This window comes from Monodelphis domestica, chromosome 3, assembly GCF_027887165.1.
Source record: "Monodelphis domestica isolate mMonDom1 chromosome 3, mMonDom1.pri, whole genome shotgun sequence".
Classification (NCBI taxonomy): domain Eukaryota; kingdom Metazoa; phylum Chordata; class Mammalia; order Didelphimorphia; family Didelphidae; genus Monodelphis; species Monodelphis domestica.
Genome location: NC_077229.1, coordinates 340,327,831 through 340,345,841, shown reverse-complemented (window position 1 = coordinate 340,345,841; position 18,011 = coordinate 340,327,831). Strand labels below are relative to the sequence as shown.

The 18,011-nt window shown below is 35.0% G+C and overlaps 1 pseudogene; it reads right to left on the bottom strand.

The window, feature by feature from the left end:
- Positions 1-1,388: 1,388 nt before the first annotated feature.
- Positions 1,389-2,097, bottom strand: LOC130457994 (monocyte to macrophage differentiation factor-like; annotated as a pseudogene).
- Positions 2,098-18,011: the final 15,914 nt, after the last annotated feature.

Sequence of the window (18,011 nt, the reverse complement as noted above, 5' to 3'; positions counted from 1 at the left end):
TATCAACATTAAGTGATTCTCACTGATCAGGCCCATTCATGGAAAACTGGCAATACCTGGAATCAATGCTGGAGGCAAGAGGTTGTTTCATTATTAAAAATACCAACATGAAATACCAAGAGAAGGAAGCAACAAGAGTATCAATCTTAAAATAAGGCATTGATAGGAGATTAAGACAGGATATAGTAACATGCTAAACATGCTATCACCATGACACTGACCCAGGAGTGGAAACATGGGTTCTGGGCTCATGATTTCCAATCCCATAATGTTTAAATACTTTTAAAAGGAAAAAAAGGAAAAGTGTATTGAAAGATAGGAGTGTGAATGAATTGATGCATCTAATCATACAAAGCAAGTTCTCAAATTTCAAATGTCTTAGAGTCAATACTAATGCTAAACAACATTGGCTAAGCCAGTGGACACAAAATAGGCAAGGACAAATTTAATTCCATCATAATCTTCAAGGATTTTCAACTGATGGTAAACCCAACCCCATGAATATATATATATATATATATGTATATATATATAATATATGAATATATATATATATGATATAAAAGTCCCCTATCTATCATCATCCAAAGGATCAATCTCTGAAGTAATGGTGGTAAAGGCAGAGGGTGAGTCAAGTCTCCATAAAAAGGGGGCTACATTAGGTCAGGTGTCTGAAGCAGCATTGAATTCATAGATATAGGTTGGCAGGCAAGTTTTGAATCTGTAGTTTTCAAAATTGGCAATTATTTGACATAATAAAATTGCTAGAAGAGGTAAAATGTTTATCAGTATGTGGAATGCTGACTGCTGGTTGCAAAGATTTGCAACCTAGACAAATGAATAACTGCATAGATGTCTTATCAATGAAATTCTTTAAAAATTTTATAAAAACCTAAAGTTTTCATTTTAAAATAACCACATTATGCCACAATGAAACATGGCAAAAAAGTAGTCAGAGTCCTATCCATGATTCTTCACAAAGCTAATAGATAAAGTGGTAGAAATTATTTTTTAAAAAGAAAAAGAATTTGTTATTGCACTTAAGCACTGACTTCTTACATCTTAACTTACTAATTTAGAAAATCTATGCAGTAAAATTGATAAGATTAAAATACAAAATTCTCATTTGTAAATATTCATTGGCCATTCTATACAGAGAATTTCATGAGGGTGGAATGCAATAGACAATTAATACAGTATCTTTTTTGCTAAGGGGAGGAACCTACCCAACATAGATCATAATTTCAGTTCATAGTAATTGCATTTAAAAAAAAATCTAGCAAAGTCAGTGCAGTTGTTTTTCTTTCTGTGCAGTGAGTTGTCTGCTCTCCTCCACTCCCATTCCACAACTGAAGTAATACTGGTTTGGAGAATTAGCAGGGGTTTGATCATAAGTGTTGGATAAAGTCTGTAGGACTTTGGTAAAGGTATTTCCAAATAGCATAGTAACATACTGCTGCTGCTATGGCCACAAAAAGGTGCCAAATGGCATGGGTGAATGGAATGATGCCATCACTTTTGAAGAACACGACTCCTAAGCAATAAATTAAGCCTCCACAGGAAAGTTCTTATAGCCCATCAGTGTTATTCATTGAGGTTACTACAGAGAAAATCCCATTGTTAGATAGAAAAATAACTTGACCACTCCATACTTTTCATGGTAGAGAAATACATAAATGGTTCCCCCAGTTGCCATGAGCCAGATAAACCAACTCATATGAGATGCCAGGGGTACAAGTTCATGGAAATTTAACCATGGCGCAAAGGAGGCTGCAATGAAGAAATAGATCACCATTCTATCGCACATATATAAACAATTCTCCATGTCCTTAAGTGACTCTTTTTCCATGAAACAATGTGAAATACTGTGGAAACTATGAAGAGGGCACATAGGTCCATTCCATAAATCCATGCTGTGATCTTTTCCCAACAGCCTTCTCATAGTCGATGGAGGAGGGCACTGCCCACGATAGCAGGAACAATGAGGAATGCATGTGTGTAACAGTTAGCTGCATGCTCATAACAGGTAGGTTTATAGTGGCTGTTGGCTAGGGCCTGATGGTTCATGAACTGCAGGAATCGACTCTTGAACCACATGGATGCTCCGGATGCCTCAGGGGCTCTGCCTCAGCTCTCAGCGTGGCTGGTCCTGCAGGCTCAGGGCCTTCATCTCCCAGGGTCGGACTCATGCTGCTGGGCTCTTGCAGCCACCCATCCCCATCCCCGTCCCACCAGAGACTTCTCTGCCCAGCTGGGGCTCAACAGACAGGACTGGAGAGAGGGAGATGGGGCCCATTTGTGATACCAGATTTGAACTCTGGTCATCTTGACTCCAGAACCAGCACTGTATTCACTTTTCCATCTACCTAACTGAAAATAGGAAATGTTAGGATAGGTCCTTCCTAGCCCAAATTCCTATTCCTAACTATAATGGGTTAGTGCATTTTAAAGTCAGGAATGAATCAGGTATGGGAAGCCTGTTAGAAGTGAGGGCACATTTTAGACGTTATATTGATAGTGTGAACAGAGGTAGGTAGAAACTAATATAAATTACAGGTGCTTCCATCTCTGAGAAATATGTATGCTGGATCCTGATGATCTATAGAGTAAAAAAAATGTACTTTTCTGCTTGTCTGGATATAGATTTGTAGGCAAAATAGAAAGGCAAGAAAGTACTCACTCCTTTCTCTACTACTTTTGGAATCTGGCCCTTGCTAGGCAACACAAGCTACACCTTTTTCCCGCTACTAGGAAATTGCTACTCCTTAGTTACCAGCCTTGACTCCAACCTAATAAAAAGTTTTCTCTGTACATGTATGAAGAGAAGTGAACTAAACAATATGCCCTAGGGAAAGGAGGAGAAATCATAAATTTAGTTTAGTTCTGTCATTTATGAAATATATATGTGTGTATGCATATGTGTATACTTAAAATTGTAACATTATTTTTCATTTTGGATTTTAGCTCCAACCAGGAGAAAGCCTAATATTTTGAGGGATAAGTGCTTCAACTGTTTCTTTCCAAATCTATAAACCAGAATCTCATTGCTCATCCTTACTATAGCACCTGTTCACTGAGGCACCAAGCAGTTGGATCAGCTGGCAAAAAATTAAGTAAAAAATCTAGAATTTAAATTCCATTATAATTTCTCATCAAAATTAGAAAATAATTTGACTGAATGGAATACACTTTGGATTTACTTTCGGTATTACTTAGGTATAAAGGATGATGAAGTAAGAGGAGATCAAGTTTCATAGTCTCCTAAATTAAAATTCAGCAACCATTGTCCTATTCTGGCCACTGAAAGCAGAATGAGTTGAAGTAGGGTGGCCCCTTAAGCAGCTGTGTGCCAAGTTCAATCAGAGGTTTTGCAGGCTACTGTGCCTTCATGCTTAATTCCCCAATTTACATTCTTTCATTTGATCTCTCTCCTTAATCTTTTGAAATATGTCAGCTTCACTGTTATTACCACAACTGTCCATTCTTGTCTCTGTTAAAACCAAGCAAGCAGGACTTCTGGGTAAACATGACGACAGTCTAGACACAGAACTCTTCCTCTCCTCACCACCTACCAATATAGATTACCTCAAAAAGCCAAAAAAACCCACCCCAAATTCATATGAACAAAAGGACTCTACAGTAGGGCACAGCATTGAAGGTATGTGAGATTTGGGCATTTCCACACCATGAGGGGGTGAAAAAGCTTCCACCAAAACACGAGCTGATCCACCCTCCCCCACCCCACCTACAAAGCCAGAGTCAGAACCAGCAAATGCTAGAATCAGTGAGTGAGCATGGGGCACCTCTAGAGCAAGTGAGGGACACCTCTAGGTCCTTGGCAGCTGACTAAGAACACTAAAGACCTACCCTGAGAGCTGCTAAAACTGAAACCCCAACAGGCTGAAGAGAGCAGACCATGGGTGTCCACGGGGAGATAGCACAGAGAACGGCAGCATACATCAGAGGTTCCAGAGACTCAAGAGCTGGCCTCAAGAAAAATCCTTGCTCCTTAGCTCCATACAGAGAGAGCCTGCCCTCCTCACCCAGATTTCTATATGAAAAGGGAAGGAAAAATAACCATAGTGATGGCAAACAGTGCCCAGGAACAACTTCCCATCACCAAAAAAAAAAAAAAAAAAAAAAAAAACAAGAAGGCATTGACACTAGATAATTTTTACAGAGCAAAAATCCAGACTACAGAGGAAATAGCAGAAGAGAAAATCCAAATAAATATGCCAAAACCTTCCCAAAAAATGGAAATTGGCCACAAACTCTTAAAGAATTTAAATTGGAGCTTACCAAAAAGATGAAGCCTTCTGGCAAAAAAAACAAAACAAAACAAAACACATGGGAAATCTTTCAAAAAGAAAATAACAGTTTAAAGTACAAGAACTCCCAATTGCAGAAACAGTTAGAAGCCAAGAAAAGCAGGATAGATCAAACAAAATAGTAAAATAAAAAAAAATTATAGCAGAAAATCAAAAGATTAAAGCAGAAAATCAAAAAATTATAGCAGAAAATCAAAAGATTATACAAGAAAACCAGGTCTTAAAGACAAGAATTGGGCGATTGGAAACCAATGATCTTGCAAAACAGCAAGAATTAATAGAGCAACATCAAAAGACTGACAAAATAGAAGAACACATAAAATATCTCAGTGACAAGATGACAGATCAGGAAAATAGATCATGAAGAAACACTTTGAGAATCACTGGTCTAACTGAACAGCCAGAAATAACCAGAAATCTTGACATCATACTATAATAAATTATCCAAGAAAACTGTTCTGATGTTCTTGAACAAGGGGGGAAAATAGACATTGAAAGAGTTCATAGAACATCTTCTACACTAAATCCTCAAAAAACAAATCCCAGGAATGTAATTGCCAAAATTTTACAAGAAGCAAAAAACAGATAATTTAGATATCAAGGAGCACCAATCAGGATTATACAAGATCTGCCAGCATCCACACTAAAGAACCACAAGGCTTGGGATATGATATTCAGAAAGGCAAGAAAATTGGGTCTTCAACCAAGGATCACCTACCCATCTAAAGTGACTATATACTTCCAGGGGAAAGTATGGGCATTCAACAAAAATAGAAGATTTCCAAGTATTTGTAAAGAAAAGAACAGAACTAAGTGGAGAGTTTGATATCCAAACACAAATATCTAAAGAAACATGAAAAAGAAAAATAAGAAAGAGAGGAAAAAATGGGAAAAATGTTTTTATTGAAAATTTCTTCTTTAAGGGCTACAATAGGATCAAATTATTTATATTAATATATGAGGGGAATGTTATTTGTTGCTCTCAAAAATTATATTCACTATTAGAGCAATTAGAAGAATCATTCACAGGAAGAGTTTGGGGTAATAAGTGCTATAAGATGATATGCAAAAAAAGAACAAGGGAGGGGGAATTGAAGAGGGCACCACAAGAAACTTGAAAAAATAACATAAATAGGATAATCTATATCACACAAAGAGTCACATGGGAAAGGGAGGGGAAGAATACTATTATAAGAAGGTGAGGAAGAGAGTGCTAATAGGTAATACCTAAACCTTACTCTCAGTGAAACCAATGCTGAGAGGGAAGAGCATCTAGATCCACTGGGGTATTGAATTCTATCTTACCCTACAGGGAAAGTGAGAAGGGAAAACTAAGTGGGGGGTGGGAGGGAGTAGAAAAAGGGAAGGAAAGAGAGGGAGGAGGGAATATAACATACTCTAAAAAATAAGAAGGGAACAAAAAGGGAGGGAGAAAGAAAGGGAAACATATTGGTGGGGTTTAGGTGGACTGATTAAAAGCAAACCACTGGTTTAAAAGGATATAGCAAAAGAAGAAAGGACAGAACTAGGAGAGGATATCAAAATGCTGGGGAATACATAAGTGGCAATCATAACTTTGAAGGTGAATGGGATGAATTCACCTGTAAAATGAAAACAAATAGCAGAGTGGATTAGAAACCAAAATCCTACCATATGTTCTCTTCAAGAAACATACATGAGGCAGGTAGGCATACACAAGGTTAGAATTAAAGGTTGGAGTAAAATCTATTGGGCTTAAACTGAGAAAGAAGGCAGGAGTTGCAATCATGATATCTGAAAAAGTTAAGTAAAAATAGATGTGATAAAAAGGGATAGGGAAGGTAACTACATCCTGAAAAAAGGCAGTACAAACAAGGAGGAAATATCAATAATAAACATGTATGCACCAAGTGGGATAGCATCTATGTTTCTAAAGGAGAAACTAGTGGAGTCAAAGGAGGAAATATATAGTAAAAATATACAAGTGGGAGACCTGAAACTACCACTATCAAATCTAGATAAATCAAATAAATAAATAAATAATAAAGAGTTAAGAGATGTGAATAAAATCTTAGAAAAAATAGAGTTAATAGATATATGGAGAAAATAAATAGGGACAAAAAGGAATACACCTTCTTTTCAGCAGCACATGATACATTCACAAAGACTGACCATTTACTAGGGCATAAAAACATGACAAACAAATGCAGAAAAGCAGAAATAATAAATGCAACATTTTCAGATTATAATGCAATAAAAATAATAATCATTAAGGGTCCATGGAGAGCCAATTCAAAAATGAATTGGAAATTAAATAATATGATTTTACAAAATTGGTTAAAGAACAAATCTTAGAAACAATTAATAATTTCATTGAAGAAAATGACAATGATGAGGCATCCTTTCAAAATCTATGGGATGCAGCCAAAGAAGTACTCAGGGGGAAATTTATATTGTTGAGTTCATATGTTGACAAATTAGGGAGGGCAGAGGTCAATGAATTGGACATATGAGTCAAAAAACTTGAAAGCAAACAAATTAAAACTCCCCAGATGAAAACTATATTAGGGATCCTAAAAATTAAGGGAGAAATTAATAAAATTGATTGTGAAAGAACTATTGAATTAATAAATAAGACTAGAAGTTGGTATTAAAAAAAAACAAAATAGACAAAGTACTGGTCAATCTAATAAAATAAAAGAAAATCAATTTAACAGTATCATAGATGAAAAGGGAGACCTCACCTCTAATGAAGAGGAAATTAAAGCAATCATTAAAAACTATTTTGCCCAATTATATGGCAACAAATATAGTAATCTAGGTGATATGGATGAATATTTACAAAACTATAAATTGCCTAGATTGACAGAAGAAGAAATAGAATTCTATCCCATATCAGAAAAAGAAATTGAAGAAGCCATCAAAGAACTCCCTAAGAAAAAATTCCCAGGGTCTGATGAATTCACAAGTGAATTTTATCAAACATTCAAAGAACAACTAATCTCAGTATTATACAAACTATTTGACAGAATAAGCAAAGAAGGAGTTCTACGAAATTCCTTTTATGACACAAAGATGGTGCTGATTCCAAAGCCAGGCAGGTCAAAAATGGAGAAAGAAAACTATAGACCAATCTCCTTAATGAACACAGATGCGAAAATCTTAAATAAAATACTAGCAAAAGGACTGCAGCAAGTGATCAAGAGTGTTATTCACTATGATCAGGTGGGATTTATACCAGGAATGCAAGGATAATTCAATATTAGGAAAACCATCCACATAATTGACCATATCAATAAGCAAACCAACAAAAATCACACTTATTCCTATTGAAAACACTAGAAAGTATAGGAATAGAAGGGCATTTCCTAAAAATAATAAACAATATCTATCTAAAACCACCAGCAAATATAATTTGCAATGGAGATAAACTAGATGCATTCCCAATCAGATAAGGAGTGAAAAAAGAATGTCCATTATCACCCCTATTATTTAACATTGTACTAGAAACACTAGCAGTATCAATTAGAAAAGAAAAAGAAATTGAAGGTATTAAAATTGGCAAGGAGGAGACCAACCTATTACTCTTTGAGGATGATATGATGGTCTACTTAAAGAATTCTAGAGAACAACTAAAAAGCTAGTGGAAATAATCAACAACTTTAGAAAAGTTACAGGATACAAAATAAACCCACATAAGTCATCAGCATTTCTATATATCTCCAACACATCTCAGCAACAATAATTGGAAAGAGAAATTCCATTTACCCTACACAATATAAAAGATTAGGAATCTATCTGCCAAGACAAACACAGGAACTATATGAACACAACTAAAAAATACTTTCCACACAATTAAAACTAGATCTTAACAATTGGAAAAATATCAACTGCTCATGGGTAGGATGAGCTAACATAATAAAAATGATCATTCTACCTGAACTTATTTAGTGCCATTCCCATCAAACTACTGTGGAAAGGAGAGAAATTATAAGGCATGCAAAAGGACAAGACAGAGGCTGGAGATTGATCAGTTGTCAATCACATGAGGATTCCATTTGGAATGTTATCAGGAAACAGTTGAAGGCAAGAGCCAACTGCTAACTGATTTTCTGGGCTTTTTGGCTGATGTTGGTGAATTTGAAGGAAGAAACTGGATTTATTTCTGGGACTTGGGATAATCAAGTTGGAGGTGACCTGGCTGATTTGAAAGCAGAAGAAGAAGGAAATAGTCCATATCTCTCTCTCTGACTTGCTCTATTTCATAGGAGTGACTGAATTGCCATTTCTCTCAATATCCTTCAACCTAAGATTCACTGTAGATAATAGGGAAAACCCCAACCCTCTTATCCTCATCCTTCATCTTTTCCTGTTTTCCTCAATAAACCTCTACTTGAGATAAAGAAAAGAGTATTTCCTCTAAAACATCATAGCTCACCCTGAGCGACTAAGAAGGAGGCTGAAGAAGAAGGGGGGAGGGGAAAAGAGAGAGGCTGAAGAAGAGGGAGGGAGAGAGAGAGGAAGGGAAATAAAGAGGGAGGAGGGTAGGCAAAAGAAGATAACTACCTGATTCATGAGTTATCACTTACCCATCAAATATACACCCTCCAATATTATCTATTACACTACCAAAAACATTTTTACAGGATTAGAAAAAAATATAACAAAGTTCATTTGGAAGAACAAAATATCAAGGATATCCAGGGAAATAATGGAAAAAATGCAAAGGAAGGGGGCCTTGCCATACCAGATCTCAAACTATACTATAAAGCATTGGTCATCAAAACAATATGGTTCTGGATAAGAGACAGAAATGAGGGTGAGTGGAATAGACTTGGGGCAAGTGACCTCAGCAAGACAATCTATGATAAGCCCAAAGATCCCAGCTTTTGGGAAAAAATCCACTATTTGATAAAAGCTGCTGGGGAAATTGGAAGGTAGTATGGGAAAGATTGGGCTTGGATCAACATCTCACACCTTATACCAAGATCAACTCAGAATGGGTGAATGAATTGAATACAAAGAAGGAAACCATAAGTAAATTAGGTGAACACAGAATAGTATACATGTCAGATCTTTGGGAAAGGAAAGTAAATAATTTTGATTACATTAAATTAAAAATGTTTTGTACAGACAAAACCAATGCAACCAAAATTAGAAGGGAAGGAACAAATTGGGAAACAATCTTCATAACAAAAACCTTTGACAAAGGTCTAATTACTCAAATTTATAAAGAGCTAAATCAATTCTACAAAAAATCAAGCCATTCTTCAATTGATAAATGGTCAAGAAACATGAATAGGCAATTTTCAGTTAAAAAAATTAAAACTATTAATAAGCACATGAAAAAGTGTTCTAAATTTTTTATAATCAGAGAGATGCAAATCAAAACAACCCTGAGGTATCACCTCACACCTAGCAGATTGACTAACATGACAGCAAAGGAAAGTAATGAATGCTGGAGGGGATGTGGAAAAGTTAGGTCATTAATGCACTGCTGGTGGAGTTGTGAACTGATCCAACCATTCTGGATGGCAATTTGGAACAATGCCCAAATGGCGCTAAAAGTCTGTCTGCCCTTTGATCCGACCATAGCACTTCTGGGTTTGTCTTCCCAATGAGACATTAAGGAAAAAGACACGTACAACAATATTCATAGCTGCACTCTTTGTGGTGGCAAAAAAAAATGGAAAATGAGGGGGTGCCCTGTTCAATTGGGGAATGGCTGAACAAATTGTGGTATATGTTGGTGATGGAATACTATTGTGCTCAAAGAATAATAAAATGGAGGAATTCCATGGGAACTGGAACAACCTCCAGGAATTGATGCAGAAGGAGAGGAGGAGAACCAGGAGAACATTGTACACAGAGCCGGATACACTTTGGTACAATCGAATGTAATGGACTTCTCCATTAGTGGAAATGCAGTGATCCTGAAAAACTTGGAGGGATCTCTGAGAAAGAACACTATCCACGTTCAGAGGAAAAAATGTGGGAGTAGAAAGATAGAAGAAAAACAACTGCTTGATTACATGGGTTGAGGGGGATATGATTGGGGATATAGACTCTAAATGATCATCCTAGTGCAAACATCAACAACATGGAAGTTGGTTCTGATCAAGGACACATGTAATACTCAGTAGAATTGCACGTCAACTATGGGAGGGGTGTGTGGAGAGGAGGGAGGGAAAGAATATGTTTCTTGTAATGAAAGAATAGTGTTCTAAATTGATGAAATAAAATTAAATAAAAAAAAACAAGCAAGGTAACAAATGAAAGCAGCTCCAGATTCTCTAGAACTCTTGCCTTTCACTCCTGCTCCCATAGCTATAGCTCAATACTTCTCCCTGCCTGCAGCTTTTGTCTCAAATACTGATTACATAAGCATTTGGGGCACTGATGATGAAGCCTTTGCAAATGTGGCATGTGATTTATATCATTCTGAATCCTTATTATTTCCCAGGAAAAGAAATTACTTGAGGTGCCAGAGAAAACTCAGAACCAGTTCTTGGTGAAGTGTGAGAAAGCACTATGTGAACATGGGTTTTCTTCTCAAACACTTACAATATGGCTACTGTCTTGACTACCTGTCATTATTTTTTTTATTAAGGAGTTCTAAATTGCTGAATTTATTGGTCTTTCTTAGTTTTTATTCTATTTGACTTCTTTGGATTATTTGATGTAATTGACTGACCTCACCTTCCTTCCTTTTGTTTTTAACTCTTTCTTTCCATCTTAGACCTGATATTAATAACAATTTCATGATGGAAGACCAATAAGGGTTAGGTAATAGAGGTTAAGTGACTTGACCAGGGTCACATAGCTAGGAGGTGCCTAAGGTCAAACTTAAATTTAAAAGCTATGGTCTCTTAGCCTGGCTTCCAATATGCTAAGCCACCTAACTGTCCCTCTCTGCCACCTTATTTATTATTATTTTATTTTTTATATTTTATTTTCTCAGTAGATATAATAATCATTCTCATATGTTTTCTGAAATTATAGGATCCAAATTTTCTCCCTCTATCCCTTCCCTCTTCCCTCCCAGAGGTGGTAAGCAATTTAGTTTGAGTAGGTAAACATATGTATGTATGATCATACAGAACATATTTCCATATTGATCATTGTTGTGAGAGAATACTCATGTAAAACCCAAACCCCGAAATAAAAAAATAAAGGGAAATAGTAGGCTTTCATCTATATTCATAGTCCAATAGTTCTTTCTCTGGAAGTGAGTAGTATTTTTTTTAGTAAATCCAGTATTGTCCTGGATCATTGTATTACCGACAATAGCTATGTCTTTCATAGTTGATTATCCTACTATTATCATGTACAACATTCTCATGGTTCTGCTTATTTCATTCTGCATCACATGTGAAATTTGATATCTCATCTCTGTGCTTTGACACATGGTTTCCCATGTGACTGAAATGTATTGCCTTCTCATCTCTGTTTCTCTTGAAGTCCATGTCAAGTACCAGCTTCTACACAATCCCTTTTTTGATCCCATCATTTGTTAGTTTGTACTGTGTAAACCTAAAAATTTCACAGACTTATGAATGTTAAAAATTTTACTCCACATTGAGGAATCCTCCAATTCCCTACTTGAAATAATTCCCTACCATATAGTGAGAACTCTACTTGAATGTGAAAACTCCTTGCTATGGGAGGATCTCTACCCCATCCCTACTTGGGACTGCTTTGTGGGAGAAAACTCCTTGCTATGGGAGGACCTCTATTCTACCCATATTTAAGACTGTTTAGGGCAGAAAACTCCTTGCTAAACAATGAAAGTACTTGAAAACCATACTTATAAAGGAAAGGAGTTCTTTGAGCCATACCTGTTTTTGGAATTGATACAATGGGATGCTAGGTGCCTATAAAGGTGGGGCAACTTGTAAACTACTTAGACCTAAAAGGTGAAAACTTACTCAGAGGTTTTCTCTTAATGAAATTAGTCGACACAGCAACATTTTTTCTGACTTATTAAAGAGATTAATCTACTCAGCTGTGAATTCAAAATGGGCTGTCTTTTGGAAAACATCTACAGTGATTGGTAGATGGAAGAACTTAGGGGAGGTGACATAGGAGATTTTGCCCTTAAAAATGAGAGCTCAGAGAAGAGCTGAAAGTCATTCTGAAACATTCAGATCGAGGAGGACTCATTCTGAAACATTCAGATTGAGGAAGGACTGATTCTGAAACATTCAGATTGAGGAGGGAGCTGGTGAAAGCAGCTGAGATGATGCTGGCCTGGTGTCACTAGAATCCTTGCTTAGACAGATTTTGTGGTGAGTGTTAAAAAGCTGACTGATTTCTCTCTTAAGACTCAGGTCTAGGCCATATTGGCTTGAGGCCTTTCATACTTATTCCTTTCTTACTCTCTCTCTCTTTCTTTGATTACTCATTGTATTATTAATTAAAAATCTCTATAAAACCCAGTTGACTTGGCTATTTGAATAATTGGGAATATTTCCCTGGTGACCACCTTATATTTGATTTAAAACCCAAGACACTGTAGTGAAGCATATTTTCTGTGGTCAAATTTACTCACCCTCTCTTATATCTATCACAATTTATATCTTCCACCATTTTAACTCAGTACAGTTTAAGACCGCAACCATTTTAAATCTAACAACTGAAAGTATTGTGTATAAGTAACACCATCTTCAAGAACCTTCCTTCAGGACTTTAGATACTGTTACTTTGTCTTTTAAATGGTTAGTTGAAAAATCTTTTTGGAGGTTGTTAACTATACTGGCTGCAAAGATAGTTGAGACAGAGATAAAAAGGGAAGTGATTTTTCTGAAGGGCTGAATTAATTGTCCGAATAAAGAAATGTGAAGTCATTCCCTGAGATAACTGAATTTAACTCTTATCTTGTGAAGAAATGTTATGAGGAGAATTCTTGAGACTTTTGCTGTCATCCTGAGAGAGGTGAACAGTGTGGAATTGCATTTTTCAGAATTGAGAAGTCAGCAATAACAGTTGTAGTTAGAGGTGACTCTTTGAGTTTTCTCATATCTGATACATTATAAATATTTATGTTTTTGTTTCATTCTTTGATATACTGTTAATAAATTGTATAGCCAGTAACCTTGATGTTTATTTAAACCAAGGAGATTAGGGAATTTGATATACAAGAGTGAACAAAAGCTAATGGGGAAAAGGTTTCTCCAGTATATTTTCTAAGTAATATTTAAAAAAACTGCACAGGAGGCTCAAAACCCATTGATTAATTAATGAAAAATGTGTTATAATGTTATTAATTTAATAGGAAATATCAGAATAAATCTTGATTGCCTTACAGCCTTTGGTAAGGAAAAATAATTTTTAAAGTGAGGCAGGATCAATTAGTGAGAAGGAGTGAACACTATACATGTGCTACAAATGGAGGTTGTTCATGATTTTATATATATATATGTACCTATGTGTATATTTATCCTTAAATCTAATTGTATGATAAGCATGGACAAATGTAATAGAATTTGAATCAGAACCTTAAGCTCCCAGGCATAAGGGAAAGTTAACAATTTTGCAAATTTATTCACCAAAATTCACCAAGTAACTCCAATGTTTTGGCAGTCTTATGTAATGAGAAAAACATACAAAAATGAAACAAACAAAAATGAAACAGCATGAAGTATAATTTAATCTAGGAATCAGCTGGTATCCATATGTTATATATTTAAATTACATATATACATATGCAATTTTAAAGTTATAATATATATGGTATCTATATGTCATACATAGTTAATAGAAAAGCAATGTATGATATATACTGTTATACATATTATAGATATAATTCACCTTTCATAGTATTATGAATTATAGCTATATGATGTATCATATTATACTGTTATATTATAAATGTTATAAATAGTGTGCATGTATCTGTGGGTAGGGTGTGTATATATTATATATATGTATATATATATATATATATATATATATATATGTTTGTTTGTTTGTTTCCTAGAATAATTTATGACTGCTTGAGACCAGGAAATGTTACATTTTTTTATTTTTATCCTTAGAATATAGTACAGTACCTAAAACATAATTGGTTAGTAAATCTTTGCTGAATTAATGAATTTACAAATTGGACAACCTACCTCCTGAGAACTTGGGCTTTTGACTCAAATTCTTGTGATATTTTCCATGCTCGTTACATAATGGAACTTGAGGAGAAATTGGAAATCTTCAGATGCTATAACTTATTATAGGATTCCATTTGTGATACTCATAAACTTTGAGGCATCATTTCAATAAAAATCAGGAAAAGTGATGTTGGAGGAGAAAGGGAAAAATAATTTTTAAGAGTCTATTTTAATATTCTTAGTACAAAGAGAAGAATTTTTGAATTCTGAGTGTATGGCACTTTCTAATATATAAAAACTTGCCATTATCATCTTCTAGGTATAGTTCTGATAGAGTAGATATATGATATAGTTGACTTTATCATGAGATTTGATCAAAGATCTTCACTAATTAATGAATGGGCTAGATTTATCTAAGTCAGTGTCAATTTAGTAGGATATTTTGATGACAGGTATATTTGTCACCTGAAAAATGTCAGAAAGTTCAACAAAATTATAAGGGCCTGGACCAGTACAGTCACTGTCAATTCACAATTCACAAGTTCATCAGCTTATTTTCTCAGTCAGTGGAACAAGCAAATTATAACAATATATATGATTTGTTGTCCAATCTATTTGCAATCACGTTTGATTCTTTCTGAGCCTAATTAGGCTTTTGTTGGCAGAGATACCAGAGTGGTTTGTATTTTCCCTCTTCACCTCATTTTATATATGAGAAAACTGAGGTAAACGGAGTTAAGTGACTTGCCCAGGATTACACAGCTAGCAAGTGTCTGAGGCCAGATATGAATTTGGGAAGATGAGTCTTTTTTACTTCAGACTTTGGCCTCCTCTGACTGTCTTCTGCCTCTTCAACCTCTGACTCTCCTCTGACTCAGTAGATAGATAGATAGATAGATAGATAGATAGATAGATAGATAGATATGTGTATATATATATACATATATATATACATATAATATATACTCTAACATAGTTCTAAAATTTAACATAGACCTAAAATATCATGAAACAATGTTGTAGCCAAAAAAAAAAACTGTTTTAAACAAACAATACTTTTATCTAGACCAAAACAGCACAGAAAGATAGCCAGAAATTTGAGGGACTCCTCCTCTTGGAAGGCCAATCTGAAGCAAATAAGTGATCTTGAAGTCCATTATGAGTCAGTAGAAACAGATGCTTTTCACATCTCTTACTTCTTTCTTATTCATTTTTTGGTTTGATTTAATCAAAATATGATAGGGGAAGGTAGAGGTCTCCAACTAGTATAGTTTTATTATCTATTTCCTCTGAAAACTTCAATACTTTTTTTCTTTTAAAATTATCATGTTATACCCTTTGTTGTATATATTTTTAGTACTGATATTTCTTCATTGTCTATACTGCCTTTTATCAGGATATAATTACCTTCCTTATCTCTTCTAATCAGACCTGTTTTTACTTTGGCTTTATTAGATAATTATTGTGACTCCTGCCTTCGTTTTCTCAGTTGATGCCCAATAAATTCTGCTCGAGCCCCTAACCTTAGCCATATGTGTTAACCAGCCTCATGTGTGTTTCTTGTAGACAACATATGATAGGATTTTGATTTTTAATCAACTCTGCTATTGACTTTCATTTTATGGATAAGTTCATCCCATTCATACTCAGAGTTATGATTACCATCTGTATATTCCTCATAATTTTGATTTCCTTTTTTAATCCTGCCCTTTCTTCTTTCACTATTTCCTTCCACACAAGTTTTGCTTTTAATTAGTCTCCACTTTCCCCACCCTTATTTGAATCTCTTTCCCTCCTCTCCCTTCTTATTCCCTTCCTATTTCTTCTTAGGATCTTTTTTATCACCCCCCCAACCAACTTTTACCTCCTTTTTAACACTCTCCCGTCCCACCCACCCCCTTCCTTATTTTCTTTCTACTTCTCTATAGGGTAAGATAGAATTCTATACCACAATTAATCTGGCTTTTCTTCCCTTTCACAACCAATTCCACTGATTGCACAATTTAATTATTACTGGTCACCACTCTCTTCCTTCCCTTCTCATAATAATATTCACACACACACACACACACACACACACACACACACACACACAATGTGTCTCTTTATATGGTATAATTCCCCTATCCCCTGTTTTTTTTCCACATCATCCTAAATAGCCTATGAATATTTCTTCTATCTATTATGATAATAAAAATAATTTTTAAGAGTTATAGATAATATTTTTTCCATTAGGAATAACATCAACTTGACCTTATTGAAGCCCTTAATTTTTTTCTCTTTTTTTACCTTTTTATATTTCTCTTGAATTTTGTATTTGAACATCAAATTTTCCATTTAGTTCTAGTCTTTTCTTTGGAATGCTCAGGAATCTTCAATTTTATTAAATGCCCATACTTTCCCTTGAAAGTATATCATAAGTTTTGATGGTTAGGTGATTCTTAGTTGTATACCTAGTATTCCAAGTTTTCTGCCCTTTAGTATGGAAGCTGCCAGATCATGTATAATCCTGAGTGAGGCTCCTTGATATATGAATTGTTTCTTTTTGGATGCTTTCAGTATTTTTTTCCCTGGCCTGGAAGCTGTTGAATTTAGCTATACCATTACCGGGAGTTGTCTTTTGGGGGTTTAATGTAGGGGGTGATCTGTGGATTCTTCCAATGCCTATTTTGCCTAATTAATCAAGAATATCAGGGCAGCTGGGAAAATTGGAAAACAGTATGGGAAAAATTAGGTTCAGATCAACATCTTACATTGTATACCAAGATAAATTCAAAATGGGTAAATGGCAGTTATAAAGAGTGAAATCATAAATAAATTAAGTAAACAAAGAATAGTATACCTTCCAGATCTGTGGGAAAGGAAAGAATTTAAGACTAAGTAAGAGAGAGAGAGAACATTGCAAAATATAAAATGAATGATTTTGAGTATATTAAATTAAAACATTTTTTGTAGAAACAAAAACAATGCAACCAAAATTAGAAGGAAAGCAACAAATTGGGAAAATATTTTATAACAAACTCTCTGACAAAGTTTAAATTTCCCAAATATATAAGGAACAAAGTCAAATTTACAAAAAATCAAGCCATTTCCAAATCAACAAATGGTCAAGGGATCTGAATAGGCAGTTTTCACATGAAGAAATAAAAACTAACAATAAGCTCATGAAAAAATGTTCTAAATATCTCCTGATTAGAGAATTGCAAGTTAAAACAACTCCGAGGTACCACCTTATACCTAGCAGACTGGCCAATATGGCAGCAAAGGAAAGTGATAAATGTTGGAGGGGATGTGACAAAATGGGGATACTAATACACTGCTAGTGGAGTTGTGAATTCGTCCAACCATTCTGGAGGGCAATTTGGAATTATGCTCAAAGGGCTTTAAAATTCTACCTTCCCTTTGATTCAGTTATACCTCTCCTGGATTTTTCCCCAAAGAGTTGATTAAAAAAGAAGATTTGTACGTAAATATTTATAGCCTCGCTCTACATGGAGGCAAAAAAAAAATGGAAAATTAGGGAATGGCCTTCAGTTGGGGAATGGCTGCACAAATTGTGGTGTTATAATGGTGGTTTTGAGCATTATAATAAAGGCCCTTTCCA